Source organism: Pseudorca crassidens, chromosome 18, assembly GCF_039906515.1.
Source record: "Pseudorca crassidens isolate mPseCra1 chromosome 18, mPseCra1.hap1, whole genome shotgun sequence".
NCBI lineage: Eukaryota > Metazoa > Chordata > Mammalia > Artiodactyla > Delphinidae > Pseudorca > Pseudorca crassidens.
Window position 1 is genome coordinate 42,729,550 of NC_090313.1, and position 14,595 is coordinate 42,744,144.

The following is a 14,595-nucleotide window of genomic DNA, read 5'->3' on the forward strand; positions in this document are numbered from 1 at the left end:
GAAGTATTATTGACCAACTACCACTTCACTTTCATTCTTTGGAAGCTTCTATTGGATTTCAGGAGATAGAAATTTCTATCTTACCTGAGTTGCATTCTGGACATATTTCAAGCATCTTTCTTGATTTTAAAATCATTTACTATCCGGGATGATTTGGAGTAAATCTTTTCATATTTCATTTTTTTCTTGGATGGGCAGGATAGCAGTGGTATTGGAAAGAGTTATTGGGATTATGATGGAATGTTATAAAAGAGAATAGAAAGATAGACCTTCAAGATGGCAGAGGAGTAAGATGTGGAGATCACCTTCCTCCCTACAAATACATCAGAAATACATCTACATGTGGAACAAATTCTACAAAACACTTACTGAATGCTGGCAGAAGACCTCAGACTTCTCAAAAGGAAAGAGACTCCCCACGTACCTGGGTAAGGCAAAAGAAAAAAGGAAAAAACAGAGACAAAAGAATAGGGACAGGACCTGCACCTCTGGGAGGGAGCTGTGTAGGAGGAAAATTTTCCACACACTAGGAAGCCCCTTCACAGGTAGAGACAAGGGATGGCAGGGAGGAAGCTTTGGAGCCATGGAGGAGAGCGCAGCAATAGGGGTGCAGAGGGCAAAGCAGAGAGATTCCCACAGAGAGGAACAGTACCGACAAGCACTCACCAGCCTGAGAGGCTTTTCTGCTCACCTGCCATGTGGGTGAGGGCTGGGAGCTGAGGTTCGGGCTTCAGAGGTCAGATCCCAGGGAGAGGACTGGGGTTGGCTGTGTGAACACAGTCTAAAGGGGGCTAATGCACCACAGCTAGCTGGGAGGGAGTCCAGGAAAAAGTCTGGACCTGCCTAAGAGTCAAGAGACCATTGTTTCAGGATGCATGAGGAGAGGGGATTCAGAGCACAGCTTAAATTAGCTCCAGAGATGCAAGCCGTGGCTATCAACGTGGACACCAGAGAAGGGCATGAAACTCTAAGGATGTTGCTGCAGCCACCAAGAAGCCTGTGTGCAAGCAAAGGTCACAATCCACACTTCCCCCTCCAAGAGGCTGTGCAGCCCGCCACTGCCAGGGTCCCGTGATCCAGGGACAAATTGCCTGGGAGAACACATGGCACACCTCAGGCTGGTGCAACATCACGTCAGTCTCTGCCGCCACAGACTTGTCCCGCATTCTGTATCCCTCCCTCCCCCCGGCCTGAGTGAGCCATAGCACCCGAATCAGCTGCTACTTTAACCCTGTCCTGTCTGAGCAAAGAACAGCCTCCCTCATGTGACCTACATGCAGAGGCAGGGCCAAATCCAAAGCTGAACCCCAGGAGCTGTGCGAACAAAGGAGAGAAAGGGAAATTTCTCCCAGCAGCCTCAGGAGCAGTGGATTATCTCCACAATCACATTGATGTACCCTGCATCTGTGATGAATCATCCCATAATTGAGGCAGTAGACTTTGGGAGCAACTGTAGACTTGGGGTTTGCTTTCTGCATCTAATTCCTTTCTGGTTTTATGTTTATCTTAGTTTAGTATTTGGAGCTTATTATCACTTGTAGATTTGTTTATTGATTTGGTTGCTCTCTGCCTTTATATATATATATATATATATATATATATATATATATATAATTTTCCTTTTTCTCTTTTTGTGAGTGTGTATGTGTATGCTTTGTGTAACTTTTTCTGTATAGCTTTGCTTTTACCATTTCTCCTGGGTTCTGCCTGTTCTTTTTTTTTTTTTTTTTTTTTAGTATAGATTTGAGTGCTTGTTATCATTGGTGGATTTGTTTTTTGGTTTCGTGGCTCTCTTTTTTCTTTCTTTTTCCTTTTATTGCATTTTTATTTTTAATAATTTTTCATTTTTTTATTTTAATAACTGTATTTTATTTTATTATTATCTTTTCTTTTTTCTTTCTTTCATTTTTTTCTGGCTTTTCTTCTGAGATGTGTGGCTGACAGGGACTTTGTGCTCCAGCTGTGTGTCAGGTGGGAGAGCTGAGTTCAGGACATTGTTCCACCAGAGACCTCCCAGCTCCATGTAACATCAAATGGTGAGAGCTTTCCCAAAGGTCTCCATCTCAATGCTAAGACCCAGCTGTACTCAATGACCAGCAAGCTACAGTGCTGGATACCCTATGCAAAACAACTAGCAAGACAGGAACACAACCCCACCCATTAGCAGAGAGGCTGCCTAAAATCATAATAAGGCCACAGACACCCCAAAACACACCACCAGACGTGGTCCTGCCCACTAGAAAGACAAGATCAAGCCTCATCCACCAGAACACAGTCACCAGTCCCCTCCACCAAGAAGCCTACACAAACCAAGCAACCAACTTTAGCTACAGGGGGCAGATACCAAAAACAACAAGAACTACAAACCTGAAGCTTGTGAAAAGGAGACCCCAAACACAGTAAGTTAAGCAAAATGAGAAGAAAGAAACACACAGCAGATGAAGGAGCAAGGTAAAAACACACCAAAACAAACAAATGAAGAAGAAATAGGAAGTCTACCTGAAAAATAATTCAGAGTAATGATAATAAAGATGATCCAAAATCTTGGGAAAAAATGGAGAAAATACAAGAAACACTTAACAAGGACCTAGAAGAACTAAAGAGAAAACAAACAATGATGAACAACACAATAAATGAAATTAAAAATTCTCTAGAAGGAATCAATAGCAGAATACCTGAAGCAGAAGAATGGGTAAGTGACCTTGAAGATAAAATAGAAGAAATAACTACCACAGAGCAGAATAAAGATAAAAGAATGAAAAGAACTGAATATACTCTCTAGACCTCTGGGACAACATTAAATGTACCAACATTCGAACTATAAGGGTCCCAGAAGAAGAAGAGAAAAAGAAAGGAACTGAGAAAATATTTGAAGAGATTATACTTGAAAACTTCCCTAATATGGGAAAGGAAATAGTCAGTCAAGTCCTGGAAGGGCAGAGTCCCATACAGGATAAATCCAAGGAGATACAGGCCAAGACACATTAATCAAACTATCAAAAATTAAATGTAAAGAAAGAGTATTAAAAGAAGCAAGGGAAAAACAACAAATAACATACAAGGGAATCCCCATAAGGTTAACAGCTGATCTTTCAGCAGAAACTCTGCAAGCCAGAAGGGAGTGGCAGGACATATTTAAAGTGATGAAGGAGAAAAACCTACAACCAGGATTACTCTACCCAGTAGGGATTTCATTCAGATTTGACAGAGAAATTAAAATCTTTACAGACAAGCAAAAGCTAAGAGAATTCAGCACCATCAAAGCAGCTGTACAACAAATGTTAAAGGAACTTCTCTAGGCAGGAAACACAAGAGAAGGAAAAGACCTACAATAACAAACCCAAAACAATTAAGAAAATGGTAATAGGAACATACATATCAATATTTACCTTAAGTGAAAATGGACTAAATGCTCCAACCAAAAGACACAGACTCACTGAATGGATACAAAAACAAGACCCATATATATGCTATCAACAAGAGACACATTTCAGACCTAGGGACACATACAGACTGAAAGTGAGGAGATGGAGAAAGATATTCCATGCAAATGGCAATCAGAAGAAAGCTGGAGTAGCAATTCTCATATCAGAAAAAATAGTCTTTAAAATAAACCCTATTACAAGTGACAAAGAAGGACACTACATAATGATGAAGGGATCAATCCAAGAAGAAGATATAACAATTGTAAATATTTATGCACCTAACATAGGAGCACGTCAGTACATAAGGCAAATGCTAACAGCCGTAAAATGGGAAATCGACAGGAACACAAACATAGAAGGGGATTTTAACACCCTACTTTCACAAAGAGATAGATCATCCAAACAGAATACATTTCCTTCTCAAGTGCTCATAGGACATTCTCCAGGATAGATCATATGTTGGGTCACAAATCAAGCCTTGGTAAATTTAAGAAAATTGAAATCATATCAAGTGTCTTTTCCAACCACAATGCTATGAGACCTGATATCAATTAACGTAAAAAATCTGTAAAAAATACAAACATATGAAGGCTAAAAAATACACTCCTAAATAACCAAGATATCACTGAAGAAATCAAAGGGGAAATCAAAAACTATATAGAAACAACTGACAATGAAAACACAATGACCCAAAACCTATGGGATGCAAGAAAAGCAGTTCTAACAGGGAAGTTTATAGTAATACAATCCTACCTCAAGAAATATCTCAAATAAACAAAGTAACCACACACCTAAAGGAATTAGAGAAAGAAGAAGAAGAACAACAACAACAAAAAAAAAAACCAAAGCTAGCAGAAGGAATGAAATCATAAAGATCAGATCAGAAATAAATGAAATGTGCTGTTGGATTCTGTCTGCTAGTATTTTGTTGAGAATTTTTGCAACTATGTTCGTCAGTGATATTGGCCTGTAGTTTTCTTTTTTTGTGACATTTTTGTCTGGTTTTGGTATCAGGGTGATGGTGGCCCCGTAGAATGAGTTTAGCAGTGTTCCTCCCTCTGGTATATCTTGGAAGGGTTTGAGAAAGATAGGTGTTATCTCTTCTATAAATGTTTGATAGAATTCACCTGTGGAGCCATCTGGTCCTGGGCTTTTGTTTGTTGGAAGTTTAATCACAGTCTCAACTTCAGTGATTGTGATTAGTCTGTTTATATTTTCTTTTCCTTCCTGGTTCAGTCTTAGAAGGTTGTGCTTTTCTAACAATTTGTTCCATTTCTTCCAGGTTGTCCCTTTTAGTGGCATATAGTTGCTTGTAATAATCTCTCATTATCCTTTGTATTTCTGCAGTGTCAGTTTTTACTTCCCCTTTCTCATTTCTAATTCTACTGATTTGAATCTTCTCGCTTTTTATCTTGATTAGTCTGTCTAATGGTTTATCCATTTTGTTTATATTCTCAAAGAACCAGCTTTTAGTTTTATTGATCTTTGCTATTTTTTCCTTCATTTCTTTTTCATTTATTTATGATCTGAACTTTATGAGAATCCAACAGCACACTAAAAATATAATGCACCATGATCAAGGGGGGTTTAACCCAGGAATGCAAGGATTCTTCAATATATGCAAAACAAACAATGTAGTACACCATATGAATAAACTGAAGGAGAAAAACCATATGATCACCTCAATAGATGCAGAGAAAGCTTTTGACAAAATTCAACACCCATTTATGATAAAAACCCTCCAGGAAGTAGACATAGGGGGAACTTACTACAACATAATAAAGACCATATTTGACAAACCCACAGCCAACATTGTCCTCAATGGTGAATAACTGAAACCATTTCCACTAAGATCAGGAAAAAGACAAGGTTGCCCACTCTCAACACTATTGTTCAACATAGTTCTAGAAGTTTTGGCCACAGCAATCACAGAAGAAAAATAAATAAAAGGAATCCAAATCGGGAAAGAAGAAACAAAGCTGTCACTGTTTGCAGATGACATGATACTATAAATAATAGAGAATCCTAAAGATGTTACCAGTAAACTACTGGAGCTAATCAATTAATTTTGTAAAGTAGTGGGATACAAAATAATGCACAGAAATCTCTTGCATTCCTATACACTAATGATGAAAAATCTGAAAGTGAAATTAAGAAAACACTCCCATTGACCAATGCAAAAAAAAAAAGAATAACATACCTAGGAATAAACATACCTAAGGAGACAAAATACATGTTTGCAGAAAATTATAAGACACGGATGAAAGAAATTAAAGATGATAGAAATAGATGGAGAGGTATACCATTTTCTTGGATTGGAAAATCAACATTGTGAAAGTCACTATACTACCCAAAGCAATCTACAGATTCAATGCAATCCTTATTAAACTATGAATGGCATTTTTCACAGAACTAGAACAATAAATTTCACAATTTGTGTGGAAACACAAAAGACCCTGAATAGCCAAAGAAATTTTGAGAAAGAAAAATGGAGCTAGAGGAATCAGGCTCCCACATTTCAGACTATATTACAAAGCTATAGTAATCAAGACATTGTGATAGTGGCACAAACACAGAAGTATAGATCAATGGAACAGGATAGAAAGCCCAGAGATAAACCCATGTACATATGGTCATCTTGTCTTTGATAAAGGAGGAAAGAATATATAATGGAGAAAGGACAGCCTCTTCAATAAGTGGTGCTGGGAAAACAGGACAGTTACATGTTAAAGAATGAAATTAGAATACCCCTTAACACCATACACAAAAATAAGCTCAAAATGGATTAAAGACCTAAATGTAAGGCCAGACACTATCAAACTCTTAGAGGAAAACATAGACCGAACATTCTATGACATAAATCACAGCAAGATCCTTTTTGACCAACTTCCTAGAGAAATAGAAATACAAATAAACAAATGGGACCTAATGAGACTTAAAAACTTTTGCACAGCAAAGGAAACCATAAATAAGTCAAAAAGACAACCCTCAGAATGGGAGAAAATATTTGCAAATGAAGCAACTGACAAAGGATTAATCACCAAGATTTACAAGCAGCTCATGCAGCTCAATATTAAAAAAATAAACAACCCACTCCAAAAATGGCAGAAGACCTAAATAGACATTTCTCCAAAGAAGATATACAGACTGCCAACAAACACATAAAATAATTGTCAACATCACTAATCATTAGAGAAGAGCAAATCAAACCTACAATGAGGTATTACCTCACACCAGCCAGAATGGCCATCATCAAAAAATCTACAAACAATAAATGCTGGAGAGGGTGTGGAGAAAAGGGAACCCTCTTGCCCTGTTCATGGGAATGTAGCCAGATACAGCCACTATGTAAAACTATCTGTAGGTTCCTTAGAAAACTAAAACGAGAACTACCACATGACCTAGAAATCCCACTACTGGGCTTATACCCTGAGAAAACCATAATTCAAAAATGTCATGTACCACAATGTTCATTGCAGCTCCATTTACAATAGCCAAGACTTGGAAGCAACCTAAGTGTCCATCAAAAATGCATGGATAAAGAGGATTTGGCACATATATACAATGGAATATTATTCAGGCATAAAAAATGAAATTGAGTTATTTGTAGTGAGGTGGGTGGAATTAGAGTCTGTCATACAGAGTGAAGTAAGTCAGAAAGAGAAAAACAAATACTGTATGCTAACACATATATATGGAATCTAAAAAAAAAAAATGATCATGAAGAACCTAGAGGCAAGGCAGGAATAAAGATGCAGACCTACTAGAGAATGGTCTTGAGGACACGGGGAGGGGGAACAGTAAGCTGGGACAAAGTGAGAGAGTGGTAGTGTATATATAAACATATATACACTACCAAATTTAAAATAGATAGCTAGTGGGAAGCAGTCGCATAGCACAGGGAGATAAGCTCAGTTCCTTGTGACCAGCTAGAAGGGTGGGATAGGGAGGGTGGGAAGGTGGGAGACACAAGAGGGAAGAGATATGGGAATATATGTATATGTAAAACTGATTCACTTTGTTATGAAGCAGAAACTAAGACACCATTGTAAAGCAATTATACTCCAATAAAAATGTTAAAAAAAACAACGCAGCTAAAATAACTAAATAAATAAGTTTACTAAAAAAAAACAATAAATGAAAAAGAAATGAAGGAAACCACAGCAAAGATCATCAAAACTGAAAGCTGTTTCTTTGAGAAGATAAATAAAATTGATAAACCATCAGCTAGACTCATCAAGAAAAGGGAGGAGACTCAAATCAATAGAATTAGAAATGAAAAAGGAGAAGTAACAAATGACACTGCAGAAATACAAAGGGTCATGAGAGATTACTACAAGCAACTATATGCCAATAAAATGGACAACCTGGAAGAAATGGACAAATTCTTAGAAAAGCACAACCTTCTGAGACTGAACCTGGAGGAAATAGAAAATATAAACAGACCAATCACAAGCACTGAAATTGAGACTGTAATTAAAAACCTTCCAAAAAACAGGACTTCCGGGAAGATGGCGGAAGAGTAAGACGCGGAGATCACGTTCCTCCCCACAGATACACCAGAAATACATCTACGCATGGAACAACTCCTACAGAGCATCTACTGAACGCTGGCAGAAGACCTCAGACCTCCCAAAAGGCAAGAAACCCCCCACGTACCTGGGTAGGACAAAAGAAAAAACTAAACAGAGACAAAAGGATAGGGACGGGTCCTGCACCAGCGGGAGAGAGCTGTGAAGGAGGAAAAGTGTCCACACACTAGGAAGCCCCTTCGCGGGTGGAGGCTTCGGGAGGCGGAGTGGGGGAGCTTGGGAGCCGCGGAGGAGAGCACAGCAACAGGGGTGCGGAGGACAAAGCGGACAGATTCCAGCGCAGAGGATCGGGCCGACCGGAACTCGCCAGCCGAGAGGCTTGTCTGCTCACCCGCCGGGGCGGGCGGGACTGGGAGCTGAGGCTCCGGCTTTTGTCGGAGCGCCGGGAGAGGACTGGGGTTGGCGGCGTGAGCACAGCCTGCAGGGCGTTAGTGCACCGCGGCTGGCCGGGAGAGAGTCCGGGGAGAAGTCTGGAACTGCCGAAGAGGCAAGAGACTTTTACGTCCCTCTTTGTTTCCTGGTGCACGAGGAGAGGGGATTGAGAACGCTGCTTGGGAGAGCTCCAGGGACGGGCGCGAGCCGCGGCTAAAAGTGCGGAGCCCAGAGACGGACATGAGACGCTAGGGCCGCTGCTGCCGCCACCGGGAGGCCTGTGTGCGAACACAGGTCACTAGCCACACGCCCTTCCGGGGAGCCTGTGCAGCCCGCCACTGCCAGGGTCCCGGGATCCAGGGACAACTCCCCCGGGAGAACGCACAGGCGCGCCTCAGGCTGCAACGTCTCGCCGGCCTCTGCCGCCGCAGGCCCGCCCCACACTCCGTGCCCCTCCCTACCCCCGGGCCTGAGTGAGCCAGAGCCTCCGAATCAGTGGCTCCTTTAACCCCGTCCTGTCTGAGCAAAGAACAGACGCCCTCCGGCGACCTACACGCACAGGCGGGGCTAAATCCAAAGCTGAGCCCCTGGGAGCTGTGAGAACAAAGAAGAGAAAGGGAAATCTCTCCCAGCAGCATCAGAAGCAGCGGATTAAAGCTCCACAATCAACTTGATATACCCTGCATCTGTGGAATACCTGAATAGACAACCAATCATCCCAAATTAAGGAGCCGTGTGGATGAAAGGCTCTTGGTGCTGCAGCCAGGAGTCAGTGCTGTGCCTCTGAGGTGGGAGAGCCAACTTCAGGACACTGATCCACAAGAGACCTCCCAGCTGCACATAATATCAAACAGCAAAAATTTCCGAGAGATCTCCATCTCAACGCCAGCACCCAGCTTCACTCAACGACCAGCAAGCTACAGTGCTGGACATCCTATGCCAAACAACTAGCAAGACAGGAACACAACCCCACCCATTAGCAGAGAGGCGGCCCAAAATCATAATAAGTCTACAGACACCCCAAAACACACCACCAGACGTGGACCTGCCCACCAGAAAGACAAGATCTAGCCTCATCCACCAGAACACAGGCACTAGTACCCTCCACCAGGAAGCCTACACAACCCACTGAACCAACCTTAGCCACTGGGGACAGACACAAAAAACAACAGGAACTACGAACCTTCAGCCTGCAAAAAAGGAGACCCCAAACACAGTAAGATAAGCAAAATGAGAAGACAGAAACACACACAGCAGATGAAGGAGCAAGATAAAAACCCACCAGACCTAACAAATGAAGAGGAAATAGGCAGTCTACATGAAAATAATGATAGTAAAGATGATCCAAAATCTTGGAAATAGAATAGAGAGAATGCAAGAAACATTTAACAAGGACCTAGAAGAATTAAAGAGGAAACAAGCAACAATGAACAACACAATAAATGAAATTAAAAATACTCTAGAAGGGATCAATAGCAGAATAACTGAGGCAAAAGAACGGATAAGTGACCTGGAAGACAAAATAGTGGAAATAACTACTGCAGAGCAGATTAAAGTAAAAAGAATGAAAAGAACTGAGGACAGTCTCAGAGACCTCTGGGACAACATTAAACACAACAACATTCAAATTATAGGGGTTCCAGAAGAAGAAGAGAAAAAGAAAGGGACTGAGAAAATATTTGAAGAGATTATAGTTGAAAACTTCCCTAATATGGGAAAGGAAATAGTTAATCAAGTCCAGGAAGCACAGAGAGTCCCATACAGGATACATCCAAGGAGAAAAACGCCAAGACACATATTAATCAAACTATCAAAAATTAAATACAAAGAAAACATATTAAAAGCAGCAAGGGAAAAACAACAAATAACACGCAAGGGAATCCCCATAAGGTTAACAGCTGATCTTTCAGCAGAAACTCTGCAAGCCAGAAGGGAGTGGCAGGACATATTGAAAGTGTTGAAGGAGAAAAACCTGCAACCAAGATTACTCTACCCAGCAAGGATCTCATTCAGATTTGATGGAGAAATTAAAACCTTTAGAGACAAGCAAAAGCTGAGAGAGTTCAGCACCACCAAACCAGCTCTACAACAACTGCTAAAGGAACTTCTCTAGGCAAGAAACACAAAAGAAGGAAAAGACCTACAATAACAAACCCAAAACAATTAAGAAAATGGGAATGGGAACACACATATCGATAATTACCTTAAATGTAAATGGACTAAATGCTCCCACCAAAAGACACAGATTGGCTGAATGGATACAAAAACAAGACCCATATATTTGCTGTCTACAAGAGACCCGTATGCTAACACATATATATGGAATTTAAGAAAAAAAAAAATGTCATGAAAAACCTAGGGGTGAAACAGGAATAAAGACACAGACTTACTAGAGAATGGACTTGAGGCTATGGGGAGGGGGAAGGGTAAACGGTAAAAAAAAAAAAAAAAAAAAGTAAGTAACTAATGACAAAATTATGCTCAAATGAATCTGTCTCCAGAACTGAGCTGGTCATTTCATTACTTGGACCAAAAGGCAAGAGCTTTTCTGGAGGGGCTCATATCCCACACCAACAAAGTACAAGGATTTCCAACTGCAAATATAACTCTGGTGGCAACACAGAAAACAGACTGGCTGTGGGGAAGACTAGAGGCAGGGCAACAAGGAAGACGACTGTGGCAAGCAGAACAAGAAGTGACAATCTCCATTAACATCAGCATTCGGCAGACGAGGGTGAAGACACTGAGGCAGCAGCATCCAGAGGCTGTGGCCGCTGCCTTCACGAGGGATTCCAGTCAAGGATGACTCATTTTTCCACCTAAGTGACCAAGTTTCTGGTGCTACCATTTTTGGAAAAAAGCCACTCAGAAAAGCACTAGTTTGAAAGGAATTATCACCATACATTTAGGGAGAATGGTAACCATATACAGCATATATTCTATAATAAAAATTTATAATCTATATTATATATAATATATATTAATATATTGATAAAATATATATTTTATTACAGCTATAATTAAAAAGTATTTTCTGCAAAAAAAAAAAAAAGAAGATGTGGCATGTATATATAATGGAATATTATTCGGCCATATAAAAGAACGATATCTGGCCATTTGTGAGAACATGAATGGACCTTGAGGGCATTATGCGGCAGTGGTGGTGTGATGAATTGGGAGATTGGGAATGACATGTATACACTAATACGTATAAAATGGAGAATTAATAAGAACCTGCTGTATAAAAAAATAAACAAAATTGAAAAATTCAAAAAAAAAAAAAAAAAAAATCTTCCAAAAAACAAAAGCCCAGGACCAGATGGGTTCACAGACGAATTCTATCAAACACTGAGAAGAGCTAACACCTATCCTTTTCAAACTTTTCCAAAATATAGCAGAAGGAGGAACACTCCAAAACTCATTCTACAAGGCCACCATCACCCTAATGCCAAAAACAGGCAAATATCTCACAAAGAAAGAAAACTACAGGCCAATATCACTGATGAGCAGAGATGCAAATATCCTCAACAAAATGCTAGCAAACAGAATCCAGAGCATATTCAAAGGATCATACACCATGATCAAGTGGGTTTTATCCCAGGAATGCAAGGATTCTTAAATATACACAAAACAATCAATGTGATAAACCATATTAACAAATTGAAGGAGAAAAACCAAATATCATCTCAATAGATGCAGAAGAAGCATTTGACAAAATTTAGCACATATCTATGACAAAAACCCTGCAGAAAGTAGGCATAGAGGGAACTTACCTCAACATAATAAAGGCCCAATATGGCAAGCCCACAGCCAACATCAGTCTCAATGGTGAAAAACTGAAACCATTTCTTCTAAAATCAGGAACAAGACAAGGTTGCCCACTCTCACCACAATTATTCAACATAGTTTTGGAAATTATAACCACAGCTATCAGAAAAGAGAAAGAAATAAAATGAATCCAAACTGGAAAAGAAGAAGTAAAATTGTCACTATTTGCAGATGACATGATACTATACATAGAGAATCCTAAAGGTGCTACCAGAAAACATCTAGAGCTTATTAATGAATCTGGTAAAGTAGCAGGGTACAAAATTAAGGCACATAAATCTCTTGCATTCCTATACACTAATGATGAAAAATGTGAAAGAGAAATTAAGGAAACACTCCTTTTTACCATTGCAACAAAAAGAATAAAATACCTGGGAATAATCCTACCTTAGGAGACAAAAGACCTGTATACAGAAAACTATAAGACACTGAAAGAAATTAAAGTTGATCCAAAGACATGGAGAGATATACCACATTCTTGGATGGGAAGAATCAACATTGTGAAAATGATTATACTACCTAAAGCAATCTACTGATTCAATGCAATCCCTATCAAATTACCAATGGTATTTTTCACAGAACTAGAACAAAAAATTTCACAATTTGTATGGAAACACAAAAGACCCCGAATAGCCAAAGCAATCTTGAGAAAGAAAAATGGAGCTAGAGGAATCAGGCTCCCACATTTCAGACTATACTACAAAGCTATAGTAATCAAGACATTGTGATAGTGGCATAAACCCAGAAATATAGGTCAATGGAACAGGATAGAAAGCCCAGAGATAAACTGACGCACATATTGTCACCTTATTTTTGATAAAAGAGTCAAGAATATACAATGGAGAAAAGAGAGCCTCTTCAATAAGTGGTGCTGGGAAAACTGGACAGCTACATGTAAAAGAATGGAATTAGAACACTCCCTAACACCATACAGAAAAACAAACTCAACATGGATTAAAGACCTAAATGTAAGGCCAGACACTCTAATTAAAAATCTTAGAGGAAAACATAGGCAGAGCAGTCTATGACATAAATCACAGCAAGATCCTTTTTGACCCACCTCCTAGAGAACTGGAAATAAAACAAAAATAAACAAATGGGACCTAATAAAAATTAAAAGATTTTGCACAGCAAAGGAAAACATAAACAAGATGAAAAGACAACCCTCAGAATGGGAGAAAATATTTGCCAATGAAGCAACTGACAAAGGATTAATCTCCACACTTTACAAGCAGTTCATGCAGCTCACTATCAAAAAAATAAACAACCCACTCCAAAAATGGCGGAAGACCTAAATAGACATTTCTCCAAAGAAAGATTGCTAACAAACACATGAAAAGATGCTCAACGTCACTGATCATTAAAGAAATGCAAATCAAAGCTACCATGAGGTATCATGTCACACTTGTCAGAGTGCCCATCATCAAAAAATCTACAAACAATAAATGATGGAGACAGTGTGGAGGAAAGTGTGGAGAAAAGTGAACGCTCTTGTCCTGTTGGTGGGAATATAAATTGATATGGCCACTATGGAGAAAAGTATGGAGGTTACTTTAAAAACTAAAAATAGAACTATCATATGATTCAGCAATCCCAGTACTGGGCATATACCCTGAGAAAACCAGAATTCAAAAAGAGTCATGTACTGCAATGTTCAATGCAACTCTATTTACAATAGCCAGGACATGGAAACAACCTTAGTGTCCATCGACAGATGAATGGATAAAGAAGATATGGCACATATATACAATGGAATATTAGTCAGCCATAAAAAGAAACAAAATGTGTTATTTGTAGTGAGGTGGATGGACATAGAGTCTTTCATACAGAGTGAAGTAAGTCAGAAAGAGAAAGCAAATACACATATATAGGGACTCTAAAAAAAAAAAAAAAAAAAGGTTCTGAACAACCTAGGGGCAGGACAGGGATAAAGATGCAGATATAGAGAATGGACTTGAAGACACAGGGAGGTGGATTGTTAACCTGGGACGAAGTGAGAGAGTGGCATGGACATATATACACTACCAAATGTAAAATAGATAGCTCGTGGGAAGCAGCCTCATAGCACAGGGAGATCAGCTCGGTGCTTTGTGACCATCTAGAGGGGTGGGATAGGGAGTGTGGGAGGGAGACGCAAGAGGGAGGAAATATGGGGATATATGTATATGTATAGCTGATTCACTTTGTTATAAAGCAGACACTAACACACCATTGTAAAACAATTATACTCCAGTAAAGATGTTAAAAAAAAAAAGTGAATAGAATAGTTCAGTTCTTCATATCCTCTACTTCCAAGTTTAAAGAGGAAGAGTAGAGACCTTTTTTGAAATTACAGAAAGGCTGAGAAGTCATCTGGATAAGGTAACAGCATACCAATA